Below are 23436 nucleotides of genomic sequence, written 5' to 3'. Positions count from 1 at the left end.
ACTTCTCCTGACATATGTTTTCATAATTGAGGATTTTAGTTTGAAAATTTATTTAACTCCAAAATTAGAAATTGTTTTATTCTTTTGTACATGTTCAGATACCAACACATTATTATTTTTTGATGCTTATTATTTTTCCTTGTAATTCAGGGATCCTTTCCTTCATGAAATCTGTCACACAAGACTTCTTTTAGTGAGTCTGGTGGTGGCAAATCCTGTTTTTGTGTGAAAAGTTTCCTATTTGATTTTATTTTTAAATAGTTTTACCGAGTAAACAGTTCTGTCATGACAGTGATTTTATCTTTCATGGTTTAAAAATAGTATAACAATTTCTTCTCATTTCCACATGGCTGTTAAGAAGTCAACTGTCTTTTTGTAGTAAACCTATCTTTCTCTCAAACTGATTTTTTTTCCTGTTTTGCTTTACTCCTACAGTTTCTCTACACTGGGTCTAAATACAGATTTCTATTTAGCATGCCTGGGATTTGTTGGGACGCCTGAATCTAAGAACTGGTCTCTTCATAGACCAATTCAATTCTGTAATTTTCACGTAACTTGAAATCTGTTCACTTTTCCTATTATCTTTTCTAGCAGTCTGTTTGCATTGGATCAGCCTACCCCAAGTTCAACATTTCCAGACCTCTTTTTTGTATTTTCTTTCTTTTCAAATCCTTACATCTCTTTTTATGTTATTTATGTCTGATCATTCCAGTAGCTCCCATCTTTGTGGATCTGTTCATGTTGTTTGTTGTTTTTGCCAACTCTCACTCCCGGTGACTTGTCTCTCCTTGTTACTGTTATTTGGGGGTGGGGGTAGGTTGGGGGGATTGTAGAGAAAGATGATGGCTGATGTTCCTCAGAACTGGACACAGGAATCACTTGAAGCATAGGTTTAAAGAGAATTTGTGTGTGTTTCTGTCAGGCACCTGGGGCCAATACCAATTTGAGATCTTTTTAAACATTTGCAGCCTCAAACCCATACAGTTAGAAATTGTCCAAGTAGACCTTTTTCTTTCATCTCTATTTTTTATTTGTATTTCACAAGGTCAGTTGATAGTATCTTTTATTACAAGCCATCCTATATCCTCTTTGAGAACACTTTTAAGTGTGACTACAAAATGAAAGGAATAAATCAAAGAACATCTAAAGACTGGATAATTGTAACATCGGATTAGTTTTAAAAAGAAACTTTTTGAGAATCTCAGGCAACACAATCCAATGTGTTTTGCTTTTAAAGTAAATTTTCAGGCATTGCCTAAGGCAATGATAGCAGAATGAACTGATTTTAGAGTGCTTAGGCAGGCTTTAAAAATATGAATGAGGAAACCATGGAAGTTCCACATCATCATTTGCATGTAAGTTAAGATTTGAGACAAGAAACTCAGACCTGGATTTGCCTCCCAATGTGAATAGGGAAGATGAAGCAGGCTCTGTGTTAAAGACAACAATGAAGCTCCAAAATATGCCAAGTGAAAGCTCATAAGTGCAGAATAGTGTGTATAGTATGCTGCCTTCCAAGTAAATGTAAGAAAAGAAGGATTTGCATTTGCTTGTATGTGCATAAAATACCTACAGAGACCCAGGAGCCAAAATTATTGGTTTCCTCTGGAGATGGGAACTGAGTGGTAGGGAACAAAAACGATAGAGATTTTTCCATGTGTACCATTTCAAACTTCTTGAGTTTTAAGCCAGGAAAATATATTGTCTACTCAAATAAATGGATATGTAGATACATAGATTGATAGGTACAAAGACAGGTAGAAAGAAATGTCAGTGAGTAAATGAAGGAGAGAGTGAGTTAGTATATGCCCTAAGTGGATGCACCACTAGCTACCGTCTAAAGACAACTCTGTGCCCTCATTTTCTCATCTGTAAAATGCAGATAATGGGCACCTACCTCACTCAGTTGTTATGAGAATCAAATAAGTTAAAACAAGTACTCATAACAAAGTTTGGTACATAGTACATAAACAAAAAATGTTGGTATCATTATTTATGTTACAATAAGCCTCATGGTTTTGAGAACATGGGCTTTGAGTTCATGTATACCTGAACCTGTAAGTACATTCTCCTGTTTATCTTCTGTGAGATAATATGCAGGATTGTAAACTTCTCTGGCCTTTAGTATCTGTAATTGTGAAATGTGAATAATAATAATAATAATAAACAATAACTAAAAAACTCAATAACAATAAACAACTCAATAATATTAGTTGACACTAGGAAATTATTGTTAATTTTTTAGGTGTGATAATAGTATTGTGTTTATTTTTAAAGAATTCTTTACATTTTATAAATACATTCTAAAATATTCATGATTAAAAATACCTGAAATTTAGAAAGACAAGTACGAAATGAGTTCACTCATCTGTGGAGCATCAGAACAAAGCAAAAAGTGAAGGAACAAAACAGCAGCAGACTCACAGAACCCAAGAATGGACTAACAATTGCCAGAGGGAAAGGAACTGGGGTGGGGGTGTGGGGAGAAAGGGAGGGAGAAGGGGAATAAGGGGCATTACGATTAGCACACATAATGTAGTGGCAGGGCACAGGGAAGGCAGTATAGCATGGAGAAGACAAGTAGTGACTCTACAGCATCTTACTATGCTGATGGACAGTGACTGTAATGGGGTATGTGGTGGGGACTTGAAAATGGGTGGAATCTAGTAATCACAATGTTGCTCATGTAATTGTACATTAATGATACAAAAAAAAAAACAAACCTGAAATTCGTCTCAGAATAATAGAGGGAGGAATGTATGGGAGCACGGAAAAAACAAGAGTGGCCAGGAATTAATGATTGCTGTAACAGAGTGATGGCTGTCAGGGGCTCATCAGGTTATTCTCTCCCCTTTGGTGTATGTTTGAATTTTCCCCTAAGAAAAAGTTTTTCCTAAGAGATTGTCAGTGAGAAAATACATCATAAAGTAGTAGGTAGGCAGTAGTGATTCAACCTACGGCTGCTGGTAGCTGGCTGTAAACTAGTGGTTATAGCAGTAATAGCTGTAACATCCTGTTTATTTTTATTAGTTAAACGGTCAGAAACAAAAGCCTACAGCAAGGCCATGGATTAGCAATATATGTGAGGAAAACCAACACTTCTGTTTGATTCTCCTGATGAAGTTCCCAGCTTTCTGACGTTTGGGGAGACACCAGCCAACACTCCCACTCCGTTACAGAAGCGTTCGGACACAACATTCACAGCTCTCGGCCAAAGCCAGACCCTGAAAAATGGAAGGCTCCTCGCTCTGTTGTTAATGGTAGCAGCCATTTTACCATGAAGTAGCTTCATTCTCAGCTTCAATTTTGAGCTTAAACAGTCCTAAGCAAGGCAGGTATTTTCTTTTATTAATGCAGACATACCTTTACAATCAAATACCTTATTGTCAGCCATTAATCTTGAAGAACTGGAAGAGAATTTCAGTTACTGACGTGTGGCCAGTTTTAACTTGGACACTTATTAGTATTGGAGGAGCAGGGGTTTGGAAATACTGCCTTAAGAGAAAAGTTTTCCCCTTAACTTATTTTTACCCCACCTCTGTCTCCATGGAAATAGGGTCAGAGGCCAAAGGGAGCTCCCAGGGAGCCAGCAGCTGAGAATGAGAAGTCTCACTTAGAGATTTCAACTGAAAGCTATAAACTCCTTTACAAAGACCAGCTAAGTCTTTTGGCCACTATGGTCTCTGGTTTTTTACACTGATAAATAAGGTGGCTTTTTTTTTTCCTACATGGAGGAGGAAGAGATGCTATTAAGTAAAAGCCATTTTTGCATTTATACTTGAACTTCTGTGCAATAAATCAAGTACAGAGACATTCCTTAACAAATTATTTTCAACTTAAAATTTTTAAATGATAGTGTACATTTGGAATTAAGTAGTTATCACTAGTTTGATCTGTCCTTTCAAGCTTATGACAATACTGGACATTTGAAGAAAAACATATGTTAACTTATTCATTGCATACTATCAGTGATGAATGATTCTGTCTAATGAATAACACCATAGCACAATTCAAAATCAGTTGAATAAAAATAAAAATCTCAAGATTATGTGCAGTCAGTACCACTCCACAAATGTTTTATGAATTAAAGTATAATTCACTATTGGCTATTTGTTTTTCTTGAACTGTTAATACAATTTTTTTTTTGCACATTAAGTATTCAGTTTCCTTTCTTAAACCATATGAAAATATCTGAGAAGGCTGGACTCAAATACGCCAAATATTTGAAGTTATTTTTATCTATTATACATTATTATTTTATTCATTAACAGCCAAGTAAGTATTGAAACAATATGAAATATAAATTTAGGTTTGAAAAAGCATTGGCAGGCTTAAATTACTACATTTGCAGATGAGTAAGCCTTTCAGGCTATTCTTTCTTTTTTTTCTTTTTAATATTCTTTTTCTCTTTATACCACACATCTTTACAGTTCAAGGTTTATATACTCAGCATTATTTCCATGCACTTTTGCAAAATTTCATCATTACTCTTACATAAAACATTCAGTTATTACTTTTAATCATTAATCACACTACTGCTCTGAATTTTCCAGAACTTAGTTTCAGTAAACATTAGAACCACAGCACCTCTCTCAGGGGCGCTTTAATGCCCCCACTTGCTCTTAATTTTGTGGTTAGCAATCTGACCAAGTTGCCTTTATTCTTTAGTGTTTGCTTTGTCTCTTGGCCTCTTGCATGTCTGTGCTAAGCCTTCCTCTGTCCTGGGCTGAGCCCCTGCACTTAGCTTTGCTCTCAGAGTGAACCAGAACATCGTGTTCCGAAGCTGCCCCAGCACACATGCTTCATGACTCTGCCAAGTTTGCAGCTGACCAATTGGCCTACTTTAGAGGACTTGCATTTATAAAATTTACAACCTTTTATTTCCACCACCCCATCACACCCCTTCTAAAAAGAGTGTGCCAAATGTACTGATAAATCAAGAGTCCTTTGGTTTTGTTGCAACAAAATGGGCAGCCATTCCTTCTCCCTTCCTTGGCTCTCAGCCTTGCCGTTCCCTCCTGAATACATGGAAACAGCGATTGATGTGTTACACGAAGACATTTGATAGTGGCTGCCTCTGTATTAATAACTAGTTTTAAAAGAAATGTACTCGTGATATGATATGTGCTTCAATTTCTGAAACATTGCACTTCTCCATAAATTCCCTTCCAAAAACCAATCGAGGCAATTTTGTTCTCTTCCAAGTTAGGAAGATGGAGTTGGATCCTTGCGTTTTCAGTGAGGTTGGGTCAGGCAGGTATTTTGTATTGAGATATTTTGAACACTTACTGGCATTTGAACATTCAAAGCTTTTTTTTAGTAGATTCAAGACCATGTATGAGAGGGTGAGGATTTGATAGAGTAAAGAAAAGCTGTGGGAACTGGTTTCTTGTGATGTCAGCGATATCTTCTGTTCTTTCTCTTGCTCACTTCTTCAGAAAAAGGCGCTCCAGCAGAGCAGATCTACGTTTTTATGAGGCTTGAAGCTTATCAAATACAGAGTACTCTTTATGAAAGAGAATATGAAATTAGGCTCAAGGGTATATATCCATTTCAAATGACAAAGAAACCACAACAAATTACAAATTTTAAAAAGCACCAGAAAAATAGTATTATCATTAATAGTAATTAACAGTTTTTGTCACTATTACAATCTAACTGCTTGACCCACCTGTATAATACATCTTTCCCCTATTTTTTTGGCTTTATACTCTTTGATCCTTCTTCACATGGTAAAAATTGTGTTACACCATTTTGTGTAGAGACAACAGGAAGATAATTTTGTCTTTCTTCTGCATGGTAGATAGCAGTGCATTTTTTGTTATTGGGGGTTTAGCAAAAAAGGTTCTTTCAGCTTCAGAACTTGTTGGTCATGCCACAACTGCAACAGTTTCTTACTCTGGAAGGTACCTGGTGTCCTAGGAAAAGCCCTCAGAGGCTCCAGACTTTTGAAATCCCTGGTCAGGACTCCAGCTGGCTGGCTGGCTGGTCATTGCCCCGGCAGCTGGTCCAGCTCAGCCAGGTCCAGCATCCTGTTGCTGGTCTTGGGCAGGGCAAGGGGGATTGCAGGGCACAAGGTACTTCTGACCAAGCCTCAGATTGGAGGGCTCTGAGCAGAGAGTGGGGTGGCGTCTTACTGAGAACCTTCTCCTTGATGTCAGAGTTGGATCCTGGGTACGTGGGGAGGCCTCACATGGTGCAGGGTGTTGCAGGGTGTCACTGGGGGCCAGCAAGAACAGGAGGGGTTACTGGCAGTGCACTGACCTCATGCTTAGACTAGGCATGTAGAGGGCAACCCTCTGGCTGGGCAGAACTCCAAATGAACCTAAATCCCTAGAGAGGAAGAGTCCTCTGAAAGTAAACAGCCAGGAAGCTTTAAGTTCTTTAGTTTTACTGAGAATCGATCTCTGTGCTCAGTGCTCAGCATGTAGTAGACATTTGTGGAAGTGAAAATGGAACTGAATTCTCTGGCCAAAGTGATCCCTACTTAATATACCTAAAAGTATAGGCAACACAGGCAGGTTTGTGGCTGTATCCTTACCATTTAGAACAGTAGTTGGGGTTCAATAGATATTTGTTAAATGAATGAGAAGCTGCTTTCTCTGAATAGTTTCTCATTTATGGAGGGGATCACAGTTATTTACCAATGCTTTTTATTTTCCTGGGTTAAAATGAGCCAGTCATCTGGAAGCTGCTGAATATTGCTTAGTTTTAAAGTCTTCATCCACCCCTTGAGATACTCTTTGTTACATCATCCAAGCTCCTCCCTGCTCCCTGCCAGATGAGTGGCAGGGACTTTAAAGCATAGTTTCAGCATCATGTCATTTTCTTTTCACTTTGTGTGCATGTTCTTTTACTGCCAGAGAGTCAAATGTCAAGCCTTTTATACTAGGATTCTTCCAGTTATAATATCTGAACTTTCTCAGAGTCAAAATCTGTTTACCCTTTCTTTTCAAACATGTAAGCTAAGATATTGGGAGATTTCTAAGAATATGAGCATCTTTTCTTCTTGTTTCTTAAAGACTCTGAGATGCTTCCTTTGACCTATAAGGAGAAAATAATGCAGTCAATCTGTGGATTATTTTGGCCTTTTCACTTTTTGAGCCTGCAAGGAACAAAATGGCATCTCCATGGTGAGATAGGGAGTAGATGGAAGGAACACATGAGGCTCCTAGTTCACATAGATATGGTTAAGAGTGACATAATGCAATCTACTTTATTAGAAAATTGATGGTCGGAGAGGTTACATGAATCATCTGAAGTTATCATCATGAGTAGCACTGATCAGAAGTTCTGTAAGGCCAGCATAATAAAGCTACTCCTCAAAACAAGTTTTCAAACTTTTCTTATCTGTATTTTCATTTCCCCATCAGCTCTTACCTCTAATGCCACAATAACTAGGTCTGCATGAATAATATTTGACAGCCCAATATTTTATAATAAGGTGCAGTGGGAGAGCAAGATAATCAGAGATATTACCTTGGAGGAACTGGACATTGGCATTGGTGCTGAGTACCTCGTGGGCATTTGAAGAACCCTTACTGATATAAATTGAGTACCTTGAATCCTTATCTCTGCCTATACAGTACTGCAAAATGCAGTCCTTCCTAGTAATGTATTTGTTCAACAAACACTTATTAGACCACTGCTCCAAGGAGGGGCACTTTGCTCAGAGGGGCTATATTGATAATTAAGCCATGAAACCTACCTTCCAGATCACAATTCAGTGGAGAAGACAGATGAATAATGTGTGAGTTGCTGTTGCTATGTTACAAATCATAAATGCATCAGCTTAAAGCAATATTCATTTATTAACTCACAGTTTTATAGGCCAAAAGGTTGGCACAGCACAAGTAAGTTCTCTGCTCAGGGTCTCACAGGGCTAAAATCAAAGTGTCGGGTGGGCTGCATTCTCATGTGGATCAGGGATCCTACTCCAGGCTTATGTGCTTGTGACAGAATTCAGTTCCTTGAGACCATAGAACTGAAGTTCCTTGCTGGCTATCAGCCAGTGTTCTCAGATCCTAGAGTATCCCTTGCCATGTGGCTCCTTCCATCTTCAGGAAAGCAATGGGTTATCTCCCTTGCATCAAATCGCTCTCACACTTCAAGTCTCTTTCAAAGAGCCTCATCTCTCTTCACAGCTGACATGATCAGGTAGGTCAGTCCCACCAATGGCAATCCTACTATCTGAAGGTCAACTGATTTGGCACATCTGTAAAAACGCTTTTGCCATGTAATGTTACATGATCATGGCAGAATTCTCTCCTCACAATCGCAGGTCCTGCTTTAATGTAATGACAGGGGTTATACAAGAGGCTCATTGGGGTTCATCTTAGACTTCTGCCTACCACACACAACAGAACATTACCAGCCACCAGAGTAAACCATATGTTGAAGATAGCCACAAAGAGCTTTGAGAACCCAGAGGGAATAACCCTGCCTAGTGAATGTGTAGAGTTAGGGTAAGAGAAGTTAAACGTTTGAGGTGATCAGGAAGTCTGAATAGGAGTGCGACAGATAGAGAAGGGCAGGCTCTCTATGTGTCTGTTCTATTTCTTCCTTGAGTTCCCGGAGCGTGCCACCTCTGGGAGCTCCCTCCCTTAACCCCCTGGTACTAAGCCTAGTCATGGATTCATAACTAATGTTTAAGAAATATTTTGATTATCTAATTTTTGAGCACCATATTATATAACCTTGAACCTCTCACCTGCCTTATTCTTACCCATCAGAAGTTTTAAAACTGTACAATTTAAAGGCATTTGACAGTTGAGGGATCTGATGCTGATCTGATATTAAATGATATCAAGAAAGTAATTTTTAAGTGTGATAATACTATTGTGGATTTTTTATCTTTTTTATTGAAGTGTAGTTGATATACAATATTGGTTTCAAGCATACAATGTAGTTATTCAACAGTTACTACATTATTAAATGCTCACCCCAATGAGTGTAGTTACTGTCAACACAGAAAGACATTACAGTATTATCAACTATATTCTCTATGCTGTACTTTCACCCCTATGACTAATTATTAAATTGAGATTTTGTACCCCTTTATCCCATTCACCTATTTCACCCACACACCTCAATCCCCCACCCCATGGTAACAACCAGTCTCTTCCCTGTGTCTATGAGTCTATTTCTGTTTTGTTCATTTGTTTTAGATGGCTTTTTAAAGAGAGTCATTTTATCTTAGAAATACAGACATATTTCTAAGTGAAATGATACAGTGTTTTGAAAAAATAGTAAAATTTGATTTTGTAAGAAGTTTTGAGATCTTTGGAGATAAGCCTTTATGCATACACACACAGAACTATACAACTGATTTTGTTAATTAACTTCTTTTAATTTCAGTATTTTTCACTTTTGCTTATTCTACCATTTTATATTAGAGATGTTCAGGAACATATTAAAGATATTTTGGCTTTAAGCAACACAATTTGACTCTGTTTAATGCAAGGGAACAAGAAAGGAAATTACGAGAAAGATACTGCTTGTCCAATTGCAGTAGCTAATCTCCAAAGATGGCCCACAATGAACCATGCCTCCTGGCATTCATGACCTCATGTAGACCCACACTGAATCTGGGCTGGCCTTATGACACTTTGTTGTTGTTTGTTTTGTTTTGTTTTCTGGTTTATTGAAATATAATTGACATATAATGATGTGTAAGTTTAAAGTGTAAAAAATAATGATTTGATATATGTATATATCGCAAAATAATCACCACAGTAAGATTAAAGTCTATCACCTCACAGTTATAATTTTTTTTCTTTGTGATGATTACTTTTAAGAACTTTTAAGATACTTTTAAGACTACATTTAAGATTATATGTCTATATATACACAACACAGTATTGTTAAATACACTCACCGTGCTGTACATTATACCTCCAGAACTTATTTATGCTATCACTGGAATTTTGTACCCTTTGACCCCCTTCACCTAATGCCCCAAGCCCCACCCCCACCCCTGGTAACCAACAATCTGTTCTCTGTTCCTGTAAATTCAGTCTTTGTTAGATTCCACATTCCCACTAACAGTGCACAATTCCCTTTGCTCCACATCTTTAATAATACCTGTTACTTGTGTTTTTGATCATTTTTCTTGCCAATTGCTCTGGGTAGGACTTCCAATACTATGTTGAACAGAAGTGGTGAGAGTGGGTATCTGTTTCTTGTCCCCAGTCTTAGAGTAAAAACCTTCAGCTTTTCAGTATTGAGTATGATGTTAGCTGTGAGCTTGTCATATATAACCTTTATTATGTTGAGGTGTGTTCCCTTTATATCTACTTTATTAAGGATCTTTATCACAAATACAAATAGCCATTCTAATAGGTGTGAGGTGTTATCTCATTATGGTTTTGATTTGCATTTCCTTAGTGACATTGAGCACAGTTTCATGTATCTGTTGGCCATCTGTATGTCTTCCTGGAAAAATGTCTGTTCAGATCCTCTGACCATTTTTTAATCTGATTTTTTTTATTGAGTTGCATGAGTTCTTTATATATTTTGGATTATTCTAACAGTTTTTTGGTAGAGTCTTTAGGGTTTTCTATACATGATATCATGTCATCTGCCAATAGCAAGTTTTACTTCTTCCTTTCTATTTCTTTGAAAAACACCTTATCATATATAAGACTTACAAATATTTTCTCCTATCCACTTTAATTTTCTTGATGATTTCCTTTGCTGTACATATATTTTTAGTTTAATGTAGTCATACTTGTTTATTTCTGCTTTTGTTGCCTTTGCTTTTGGGGTCAAATCGAAAAAACTTAATGCCAAATCCTTTGTCAAGGAGCTTAACCCCTATATTTTCTTCTAGGAGTTTTATGGTATCAGGTCTTATGGTTAAGTCTTTAATCCATTTTGAGTTAAATTTTGTATATGATGTAAGATAGTGATCCAGTTTTATTCTTTTGTCTATGGCTATTCAGTTTTCCTAACACCATTTATTAAAGAGATGGTCCTCTCCCCATTGTATGTAGTTTCCTCTTAAGTGATAATGTGTGTGGTTTTATTTCTGGGTTCTCTATTCTATTCTTTCTTCTATGTGTCTATTTTTATGCTAATACCATACTGGTTTAATTACTGAAGCTTTGTAATATAGTCTAAAATCAGGAAGCATGATGCCTCCTTCTTTGTTCTCAAGATTGCTTTGACTATTCAGGTCTTTTGTGGTTCCATGCAAATTTTAGGATTGTTTGTTCTATTTCTATGAAAAACACCATTGGAATTTTGATAGGGAATGCATTGAATCCATAGATTGCTTTGGGAAGTATTGCATTTTAACAATATTAATTCTCCCAATGCATGTGCATGAGATATCTTTCCATTTATTTGTGCCTTCTTCAATTTCTTTCATCAGTGTATTTATGGTTACAGTGTAGAGGAATCTCATCTCCTCAGTTAAATTTATTTCTAGGTACATTTTATTATTTTTGATGCATTGTAAAATGGATTTGTTTTCTTAATTTCTATTTCTGATAGTTCATTAGTGTATAGCAATGCTACTGATATTTGTATGTTGATACTGTGTCTTGGAACATTATTGAACTTGTTTATTCTAACAGTTTTTTGGTAGAGTCTTTAGGGTTTTCTACACATGATATCATGTCATCTGCCAATAGCAAGTTTTACTTCTTCCTTTCTGATTTGGATGCCTTTTGTTTATTTTTCTTGCCAATTGCTCTAGGTAGGACTTCCAATACAGAAGTAGTGAGAGTGGGTATCTGAGTCTTGTCCCTAATCTTAGAGTAAAAACTTTCAGCTTTTCAGTATTGAGTATGATGTTAGCTGTGAGCTTGTCATATATAACCTTTATTATGTTGAGGTGTGTTCCCTCTATATCTACTTTATTAAGGATTTTTATCACAAATGGATATTTAACTTCTCCAAAAGCATTTTCTATAGCTATTGAGGTGATGATACAATTTTTATCTTTAAATTTGTTAATGTACTATATCACATTGATTTGCAGGTGTTGAACCATCCTTGCATGCCTGGAATAAATCCCATTTAATCATGGTGTATGATCCTTTAAATGTATTGTTGAATTCAATGTTCTAATATTTTGTTGAGGATTTTTGCATGTTTGTTCACTGGGAATATTGGCCTGTAATTTTCTTGTCTTGTGATGTCTTTGTTTAGTTTTGGTATCAGGGTAATGCTGACCTTGTAAAATGAGTTTGGAAGTGTTGGCTCTTCTGTTTTTTGGAAGAGTTTGAGAAGAATTGGTGTTAGTTCTTTAAATATGTGATAAAATTCACCAGTTAAACCATGTGGTCCTAAACTTTTCTTTGTTGGGAGGTTTTTGATCTGATTTAATCTCCTTACTAGTAATCAGTCTGTTTAGATTTCTACTTTTTCCTGATTCATTCTTGGTAGGTTGTATGTTTTTAAGAATTTATTCACTTCTAGATTATCCAATTTTATTATGTATAATTGCTCATAGTAGTCTTTTATGATGCTTTGTATTTCTGTGGTATCATTTATAATGTCTTCTCTTTCATTTCTGATATTGAACCCTCTTTTCTTGGTGAGTTGAGTTAAATATTTATTTTGTTTATCTTATCAAAAAACTAGCTCTTAGTTTCATTGATCTTTTTAGTTTCTATTTCATTTATTTTTCACTCTGATCTTTATTATTACCTCCCTTCTACTAACTTTGGTCTTAGTATTTTCTTTTTCTAGTTCCTTGAAGTGTAAAGTTAGTTGTTTATTCAATAATCTTTCTTGTTTCGAAATGTAGGCATTTATCATTATGAACTTTCCTCTTAAAGCTGCTTAGACATTTACAACCAATACCACAGAAATGCAAAGGATCATAAACTATTAAGTACAATTATCTCATAAGTGTTGTTAGATTGCATTTACATTTTCATTTGTCTCAAGAATTTTTTTCATTTCTCTTTTGATTTCTTCATTGATTCATTGGTTGTTCAGTATCATGTTGTTTTATCTCCACATATTTGGAAATTTTCCAGTTTCCTCCTTTTAATTGATTTCTAGTTTCATACCATTATGGTCAGAAAAGATGCTTGATATGATTTCAGTGTTCTTCAACTTATCAAGACTTTTTTTTTTTGTGGCCTACCATATGATCTATCCTGGAGAATGTTCCATGTGTGAGTGAGAAGAATGTATATTCTGTTGGCTTTAGATGGAATGTTCTGTATATGTCTGTAAGCCCATCTGGTCAAATGTATCATTTAAGTCCAATCTTTCTTTATTGATTTTCTGTTTAGATGATTATCCATTGATGGAAGCAGTGTATTAAGGTCCCCTACTATTATTGTATTGCTATCTATTTCTTCCTTTAGGTCTATTGAGATTTACTTCATATATTTTAATATGCCTGTGATGGGTGCCTAAATACTTACAAATATTGTATATTCTTATTAAATTAACCCCTATATGTAAATAGTTTATTTTTTCTCATTACAGTCTTCATTTTAAAGTTTATTTTGTCTGATATAAGTATAGCCACCCCACCTTTCTTTTAGTTCACATTTGTATGGAATATATTTTTTCATCCCACCACTTTCAGTTTATAGGTGTCTTTACATATGAAGTGGGTCTCTTGTAGGCAGCATACAGATTTAAGGCACCAAACTATGATGGTCCTTATGGCCCAATCTTGCTGACTTCAGGGTTGGCATACCTTCCAATGAGATGGGGATTCTGGTGGGGTAGGCATTAACCAGGAATAGCACCAGGACTCTAGCCAGGTCGCCCCTCAGCCCACATGGAGTTCGCTCTGCACTTACTTCTCAGAGTTCTCTACAAATGTGATGAGGAAGTGGATCCATTGAAACTGGAAGTCCAGGTGGAAAAGCTCATCTATTAGAAGAGAAGACTTAGGTTAGGAATGGAGGGATGCACAAGGGAAGTATTTGGGGTGGGGAGCAGAAGTGTTCCTGGGGATTATTACAAGGCTATATACAGCAAGCTCTGCCTACATGTTTTCAGGCATATATGATGTTGGTTTCTCAAATGTATATGGTAGCTGTAGTGTGCTTAAGTGATTGATAGCCCTAATTTGTAAGTCTTTGTCAGTAAATGGATAGTAAAATACAACTACTCTCATGAACTACTACCCATGAAATTATTTTGACTTTCAAAAGAACTTTGAGTTCTTGAAACAGTTGGAAACATTGGGCTATACCACTGCTTTTTAATTATCACTGTCATGTGCTTCAATCATAGGTTTATGAACAAGATCCCTTTTCCCACCCACTTCACCACCAGGAAATATATATTTGATGTCCTCTTCAGAACATTGGACAAAACAAATCAAACAAATATGTTAAAAACTTCCTTTAAAACATTCTTCAGTATATTTCCTTTCTGTTCTTCCCTGGAGTGAATTTGCCTAATCCATCTTCCCTACCAGCTCCTGATACAGATTTGGGGGCAGATTCTTTTAGGGAAACTGGTGCTATGGCTTTCTGAATCTTCCCTCTCACATACACACAAAAAATATTTAGGCAATTGTGACCTACAGGCAAGATATACCTAAATAATCTGGGACCTTGATATTAAAAGGCTTGCCACTGCTAATATTGCTAGCTTGACGTGGTTTCCTTTCCACTAAAGTAAGCCAACTGTAAGACAATTTTTAATTAAATTTCTAGTATAATTTTTAATTGTTTCAAATGTTTTAATTTATAAAAATATGCTGTAAAATATTTTAACAAGATAGAAATGTACAAAGAAAGAGTACTCTCCTCGCCCACAGACAAAGGTGATTAAAATGTGAAGTGTTTAGGAAAATAATGGTTGTGTTTACATCTAAGGTTATTTTATGGTTGTTGATTTTTTCTTTTCTCTTATCAACACTGTTGATATCCAAACAAATGCTTGTGTATACAATAACAGTAAAGAAATGATACTTCCTCCATCTCAAACTTCTATCCTCCTCCATCATCTTTGGCCTTCTCCTCTTCTTCTCTCTCCTCATCAAAGATTCATCTATCCTTTGCATTTTGTCAAGAAATATGTGTGCACAGTAGATGTCTGTTCCTATACGGAGAATTTGGTTCCTTGAGTTGAGACACAACATATGTGACCTGGGACTCACTTCACCTTTCAGTCTCCTCTGTAAAAGATGAGGGGTGCTTAGGACTTTGATACTGAAAACACTATGCCACTCTGGTATTATTCAAGATAAAAACAACTGGTCCCTAAAATAAATGTCAGGACACCCAATAAATTTCTTAATGTTCCATGATGACTACCCCCTTGCTTTTGGGAAATATTAAACATGAAAGTCTTTCGATACATGCATATATTTCTGCTTTATCTGGTTATGAGATATCCATTCCCAAAAGGGCTAGGTGCACTTTTACACTCTCTCCAAGCTCTGAAAGTCTGTGACTTGATAGTTATACTTTGGAAAGTAGAAGCAGAAGTGAACTGATCAATAAACATAAATGATATCAAGTCAGACTAAGGAAGAAGAAATCTCTTGAGAGATGGGGAGAAATTAATAGGATTGTTTCAACAGTCAACGAGCACCTCGCTTAGGTGTGGACTGTGCATGGTGACTTCCAAAGAGCACAGTACAGAAAGTGAGGGGAAAAGTAACTTTCTAGTGAGGAAACTCACTACCTCACTACCACTACCTCAGTCACTGCCTCAGCAAGCTGATCAAAGTCAACTCCAAAAGACTGATCTGTATACCCTTCATATGATGTGATGAAAATGACATTTTGCATCTCAGGTCCTCTACCTAAAAACCGATTACTCCAGTCTAATCAAGAGAAAAACATCAGACAAATCCCCATAGAGAGGCATCCTCTTACCTCTTACAAAGTCACCAGTACACCTCAAAGCTGTTAATGTCTCCAAAACCAACCAAAGCCTGAGAGACTCCTAACAGTCAAGAGGAGCTAAGGACACGTGGCAGCCAATTGTCATGCTGTGTCACGGAGGGGGTCCTGGAATGGGAAAGGACATCAGGCAAACACCAAGGAAATCTAATAAACTATGGACTTTAGGTAAAACGTGACATTAGCTCATTAACTATAACAAATGTACATTATTGGATGTTAATAATAGGGGAAACTGGGTGCAGGATAAATAGAACTCTGTGCTATCATCTCAAGTTTTCTGTAAATGTTAGGCTGTTCTAAAAAATGAAGTCTATTCTTTAATTAAACTAATGAGCAATTATTTAAAATAAGAATAATGGCCTGATGGCATTGAAAAAACTTTTATAGACTCACCAAGCCCAGACTGGAGGGTTTTTTCTTATTTTTTAAGAGTCAAGAAGGAGTCCCTCTGCAATTTTGCCTGATTCTACCTCATCTTAATCTTCCTGGAATTCAATAATACTGTTGAATATATCTGCTGAGTATATAAATTGTTGACTTACCCTGTACTCCTATGGCCAACCTGCCTGCTTTAGGCATAGCTACCTGGCACCTTGAATTAAAATTGACAATGTATATGTATGAACTATGTGTGTCCCCAAGGAGTAAAAATTATTCTATAGTCATATAAGATTAGATATCTGGCTGTACTACTTAAAAGCTATGTAATAATATTACTTAACCTTTCTGAAACTCAGTTTTCTCATTTGTTGAAAAAAGAAAAACAACAAAACCTTGAGAAATTGTGGTGAGCAGGAAAAATGGACATAAAGAACCTGATTTGATACCTGGCACTTGAAAGTTCTCAGTAAGTGATAGTTAATAATAAACTGGGTTATCAATCATATCACAAGCCCATCGCCTGCTCTGGTTACCCGGAAATGTAACAGCTCTTTCCCTCAAGCTCTCCATCCACTCTGAGAGGTCACACTGCATCAGGCATCTCGAAGGCGCACTGCCAGCAGCTGCGCGGGTCTGTTATCTAAGTGAGTCTTGGTCATTAAGCAAAGTCAGGGTCTTTGTTACTGTTTTCATCACCACTGGCCGAGCAGAGAAAGACCAAGCTGCAGGGTACATCTCTGCTTGCCAAGGTCCTGTATTCCTGAAACAAAAACGCAATGAAAACTGGCAGTTAGTGTCAGACAACTGAGGCCGGGCTTGGGAGCGGGTGGGAGGGCTCCTCCGCCTCCTTCTCCTCAGCACCTGTCAGGAGCCCAGGGATGGCCCAGGCTGGGGGCAGTCCTGCTTCCTCCTCCCCCAGCAGCTCCCGGGCGGCTGCAGACCCTCAGCTCCCAGCAACTCCGCGACTAGAAAGCACCCACTGAAGGCTTGCAGCTGCCGGTGCCGCTTGTCCGAACACTAAAGAAAGCCTCAACTTCAGTTCCTGCGAAGAAGTCACTACTGTGCTCTTCCTGAGCTTCAGTCACGGCTATCACACATTCAAAGCAAACTGGCCGTCGTTAAACACTACATGTGTTTACACCCCGAATCTTGAATCACAATGGGGCGGCTCGAGCTGCCAAAGCCGGGGTTCTCTGACCCACCGACAGTAGAGCTGAGCACTTTGCTTTGAATGGGTGTTTGCTCGCAGAAACTCCAGTAGGATTTCTCTCCCCGTGGGGATGAAGGGCACATACTTGCAGAATCGAGCTGCTGTCTCCCGTTGGTGAGCTTTCAGAGGCTTTGCAAGCTGTCCCAAAAGAGAAAATCCAAGCTATATAAAATTAAATATATCCAAACAAACTAAAGGATATCTGGGATCCTTTAAAAAAAAAAAAACCTCTTTGAAGAAAAAGTGGGAACAGGAAACTAGAAAGAATGATGGCAGTGTGGTTAAGGGGGTACATGGTGGATACATGGACCTTATCACACTGTCGTCTATTCTTGAGAAGTTAAAAAATTTTATTCATTAAAAAAACTTACAATAAAACCCCTTTGCACTCCCCTTTTCCCAGCCTATAAAACAAAACATAGATTTTCTTTCAAATGTCCCAGTCTACTCTTGTGTTTTCAACTTTTTCAGGTTTTTTTTCCTTTAAATAACATGTCAGGACTTCGTTTTTTCAGGTTATAAAAGAGTACATTACCATTGTGGTAAATAGAGAAATACAGAAAATAAGTATTATGAAGAAAATACAAGTCCTGTGACATTGAATTACTACTTGTTAATAGTTTTATACACTTCCTTTCAATCCTTGTGCATGCATGCACACACACACACACACACACACACACACACACACACACACACACCGAGGAAGAAAGAGGGAAAAACAAGTTAACATACCTGAATGGAATCCAGTTTTATTTAGCTTTACACCAGGCTTATCTTCACCTCTGGTGCCCATTCCCTGTGCCCTGAGACATTCTTAAAAGAATAACTTTTCATAACTTTGGAATATTTTCACCCTGTTTCTTGAGACCAGAGAAAAAGTTGAGAACAGAGTTTTCCTTATACCATATTTACACACACACAAAAAAAAAACAGAACAGGATTTTTATAGCTAGAGATTACAAGGAAATGTATTTTGTACTAGATGTGTATCACTTTCTTCCGAAGAATTTGAGTTGCAGCTGGAGTCAGCATAGTATTTGGCAAGTACAAATATAGTAGTAAGATGAAGTTTCTCACCTTCAGCTGTGATCCAAAAGGGAATGAGAAGGAGGAGTGAAAATAGAGCAGAAGGGTCGGGTGTGGATGTGAGGAGCAGAGCCAGAAATGGGCGGCAGTGACTCAGCTTGCAGGTGCTCCAGCAACAGCAGGTCTTGCACCAGCTGATGTGATCTCTAAAACACTTTGGAATCAAGACTCAGAGGGATCTGGTGAAAACCACAAGGATGAAGAAGAAAAGACATATGACATATTAGAGGAACAGAGGAAACAAAGTGATGGCAGACAGGCTCAAAGACAGGCCCTCGAGCTTTGACTGAGTGGCGGCTACCTGCAGAGCTGAGCACTGGATGTGAAGACAGGTGAATAAACCACAGCCCATCCTGGAGGAGACAGGATATAAGCAAGTCGTTTCAGCTCACCTTTGGAATTGCATGCACAGAGAAATGCGTGGAGACCAGTGGGAGCCCAGGAGAACAGAGAGAAGGATTCACAGAAGATCAGAAGGTCTCAGAGAGGAAGTAACTTTGGAGCCAAGTTGAGAAGAATGAGCCCTCACAAACATAGGGGAAAGGAGAAATAATGGGGGAAATTTGCACAGTTGGGGTAGCCAAGAAAAATGTATTTTACCACGTCTTTTGCTCATGGGCTTGGGACCCAGTGTTATTTGATACAGACTTGCCCCTTTTTTTCTGTAACAGAAATATCCCTGAAAAGTTCTTCACAGGACAAACTTTGATATTTTTAAGAAACATTACAAAAAATAAAGGGACTTGCCGTTTTAAAGAAGCCTATTGTAAATTGGTTTATCTAGACTGCCCGTATTTGTCTCTTTTTTCATATGGGACTTTACATACCACCTGTAGTTGGTACAGCAATGAAAACAGATGTCTCCCCACTTGTTCCATTCCTTAGTTCCAACCCCAAGTGGACCTTGAGTGAATTTATACTTATTTTGCAGACCCCCAGCCCTCACTGTACACATTTGCAGATTCTACTTCTATAGTGAATATTAAAATTCAGGTGACAAAACACAGGGAACAACACAGACAAATGTGGTCAGGGTGAATGCAAATTTTAAAGAGTAACCTTTTTTTTAACCTTTAAAAAAAAAACAAGTTTAGTTGATTTTGAAAACTACCATGTTAATTTTCAAATCTTTTTTTTTTTTTTTCGTTTACTAGTTTGCAGCCTCCCATAACCAACAAAGGGAGTGTTAAGGTCAGGACTATACTTACAACTTTGCAAATAGAGAAACCAAAACAAAGAGGCAAGGTTAGCTGTTAGCTGCTCTCCCAGACAGGCACTAAAATTGTCAGCTGTTAAAATGGCAACATTCTCTCCAGGAACTAAAGGCTGCTCTCCGATCATCAAACTGTGAATCGGTCATTCTTAGGAGATGGATCATGCTCTACTCTCCAGTTGAATTCAAGCACTTGAGTCTTGATGGTGTTGAAACTATCTCTAAGTTTATGATGGGAGGATCACGTGCTCTGAATTCTAGCTGAGGGGGTGGACGGCAGGAGTCTATTCTTATCTTCCCTTATTTTTCCTCTGATCACCAGGCCAAATGTGTTCCACTGTGGTTAGAGTAAATAAAGACTCAGGATGACTTTTTTTCTTCAAACAAAAACAAAAAATCCAGTTGTCCTGAAGAGCACTGATAATGTGGAATAGGACAACTGTGGTGGCTTTTTAAAGGATCCTCTTGGTTTATTTCTCTTAAATGGAATTTTTGCTTTTCAGAATATAATGTCCCATGGATATGTTTCTAGTTTGAGGAAACTTAGACTGGTTTTCAAGGCTAACCTTTAAAAAATATAAGACATTTTAAAACATGGCATAATTCTGTTTGTGGGTTTTAGGTCGCTTACACCATTGTTATCTTTCTGTCCTTGAGCATGGACCACATAACCATTGCAAAACAGTATTAGAATAGAAATGTTTCGATGGTAACTTTGATTCTAGACTAATTATCTTAAAGATAATTTTGGTGACGATGGCGTTCTGGTTACTACTGCTGCACACAAATTACCCCAAAACCAGTAGCTTAAAAACCAGTATTTTATTTTGTTCACAGTGTTGTGGATTGGGGATTCTGGAAGAGCTCAGGCTGGGCAGGCCGCCCTTGGGCCTTTCATGTGATTGCAGTTAGAGGTCAGAGGTCAGCTGGGGCTCCCTCCATTCGGGGCTCCACTGTGCTCTCTCACAGGTGTGTAGTTGTGGTGTCCCCTGGGAGCTTGGCAGGGATAGTTAACAGCATGGCAGTCTCAGAGTAGTCAGACTTCTAACATGGTGGATGGCTTCCCTGAAAGCCAATGTCCCCAAAGAACCAGGCAGAAGCCATTTCCCACCTAACTTCTGATGACCCCACCCCCCGACACACACACACACAATCATAAGACTCAATTGGTTACAACAGAGCTGCTAACATTGGCACTCTCTTGCTGGGAGGAATGCCAAAAAATATTTTAAAACCGCCATACATATGTTTTTACGTGTTTCTTTAAAAATAGCAATTAGTGCATGTTGTCTTCAGAAAGAAACCTGGATCCTTCTCAAGTTTGTGATCCCCACAAGTTTGTGAATTCATTTTGTACTTCCAGAATCTATCAGAGTCTGCATTATAGCAAATGCTCCAAAATATTTGTTAAACTAATTTGAACTAGACAAGCTAAGAACCCCACCATCCGAATGAAGGAGAAGGGAGTTTGTGGTTGCCAATTTTTCACATTTGATAAGTTGGAAGGCTTATCATAATACCACACTATGCAGAGATAACAGAAGAGCTTGGGTTTTTAAAGGTAAAGGAATAGGAGAAATGCTGCGATCCCAACCTTCCCTTCCAGCACTCTGCACCACATCCCAGTTTTTCAGAGGAGGCCCAGAGAAGGAACACAACTGAATAACAGAGGTAGAGTCTTTGTCATAAATTCTACTCTTTGCTCTTTTTCCATTGTAAGACATTTTGCCAGTTACCACTTGCTGTTATGGCTTTTTCAGAAGTTTTGCAGGGTCACTGAGGTTTACATCTTTTTTACGTATGAAGGTGAGTGAGATGAGTGGGGGTCCTTTTCCTCCTCGGCCTTTCTATCCATTCCACTGGGCAGAAAAAGCAAAGTGCCAGAAAGATCCATTAGAAGGCACAAGACTCTCAAGTTGCTCTCTTCAAGTATGTCAGAAAACTTAACTTCCAGACCCTTTCCTCTTGTCTTGCAATAAAATCTTGTAGTTTCTACATCTGGGTCAGTGCTGGGTGTGGAAGGCTTCTTGTGATTACAAAAAGCTTGTAAGGAAGTGGAGATGTCCCTGAGCCTGCTTAACCCATGACAATGACCTATTGTTATTTCCAGGTGGTGACCACCTCTTACTACAAAACGCATCCTAGCTGTTTTGGGTCCTGAAGGCAAAATGTCAAGCCACCTATTCTGCATCACAATAAATAATGCATGCTGCTTAGAAAGAACAGTATTTTTTAAGTGACCACCCAGTTAATTAACACAAGGAAAGAACTCTTATCTTCTCCTTTGAAGTTTCTGCAGCTTCCCTTAGCAGGAGTAGGACCTTGCATTAGCCTTCTCTTAAGTCAGGGCCATGTTGGAGGCTATTTCGATTACTAAATCCCATGTTTACTGGGCAGGCAAATGATAGAGCTAGTGTCAGAACCTTGTTCTTAAACTAATTTCTTAGATCTTAATATTCCTTTAATTCATGAGACTGATGTTTATGAAAGTGACTGGCTTATCTTGAACACTCCATACATGTTAATTTCCCCTTTTTTCTCCCAGCATTATATGACAAGTGGCTCATGTTCACGATGTTCAGTGTTTCTCTAAAATCCTCTGAATCTTTGTTAGCAATGAAAATGTGAATAATATTTTGCCTTCTGAATTTACTAAGGCAGAAAAATCTGGCTCCTTATATTAGTCAGGGTTCTCCAGAGAATCATCAGAATATACACGTATGGAAAGAAAGTTACTATAAGGAAATGGCTCATGTGATGACAGAGGCTGGTGAGTCCCAAGATCTGCCATTTCCAAGCTGGAGTCCCAGGAGAGTTGATGGTTTAGTTCCAATCTGAGTCCAGAAGCCTGAGAAAAGAACCAATGGTACAGTTCCAATCTAAAAAAACCAGCAGCCTTGAGACCAGGAAGAGCCAGCTTTTTTATTTGAGTCTGAAGGCAGCAGACAACTAATGTCCCAACTCAAGGTGGTCATCAAGCAGGAGGAAATTTCCTCGTACTAGTGGGAGGGTTGGATCTTTTGTGCCATTCAGAGTTTCAGCTGATTGGACGGAGCCTGCTCATGTTAGGGAGCGCAATCTGCTTCCCTCTGGTGTGCTGATGCAAATGTTAATCTTATCCACAGACATCCCACAGACATCCCCAGAGCAATGTGCGACTGAATGTCTGTGCACCTATGACGCGGTCCAGCGGTCACATGAAATGAACCACCATGCTCCTCCCCCAACAAGTGTTAGTCAGACTGAAATTTCAGTTACCACCTGGATGGGTCCAACATAAACGACTTCTGGGTTAAAAAGGATGTTTTACCAAGGACGTGTAAGGTATCCAATTCTCTGAGCCTCCAGGTGTTACTGTGTGCCCGGAACCTTCATGCCAAGGTACATGAGTATATGGGATGCTCCCTTATCCCTGTCCCTGGGAATGTATTTACATTCTTAACGCAGGGCCAAAGGCTGCTCTGCACAGCGTAGTTGCCTCTGTGACTGTCCTTGGAAGGGATGCCAGCGCAACCTCTGTCTTCACTCCAGGAAGTGACAAACCTGCCCTTAGAGGTATTACAGGGCATGATTATAGCACAGCTTCACAGACGCTCTCAGAGAGCAATAACATTTTAGTGTACACAGCTGGAAGGCAAAATCAAATCATATGCACAATTAGGATTTATCTAAAATTCAAGACTCGTAAATATGCTGCTCTT

General features: G+C 38.2%; 1 long non-coding RNA gene across 2 annotated transcripts; it reads right to left on the bottom strand.

The window, feature by feature from the left end:
- Nucleotides 1-4320: 4320 nt before the first annotated feature.
- LOC140848559 (uncharacterized) lies at nt 4321-18300 on the bottom strand. Of its 2 annotated transcripts, XR_012129666.1 has the most exons (5): nt 18169-18300; nt 16757-16983; nt 15813-15947; nt 13776-13848; nt 4321-6219 (listed from the first exon to the last, which is right to left on the bottom strand). It is a non-coding gene; the product is annotated as an uncharacterized lncRNA (long non-coding RNA). The 2 variants fall into 2 exon arrangements; XR_012129659.1 differs by lacking the exon at nt 4321-6219 and having other exon boundaries at nt 13003-13848.
- Nucleotides 18301-23436: the final 5136 nt, after the last annotated feature.

The sequence above is a fragment of the Manis javanica genome, chromosome 1 (assembly GCF_040802235.1).
Source record: "Manis javanica isolate MJ-LG chromosome 1, MJ_LKY, whole genome shotgun sequence".
NCBI lineage: Eukaryota > Metazoa > Chordata > Mammalia > Pholidota > Manidae > Manis > Manis javanica.
This window is presented reverse-complemented; position numbering and strand designations above follow the sequence as displayed.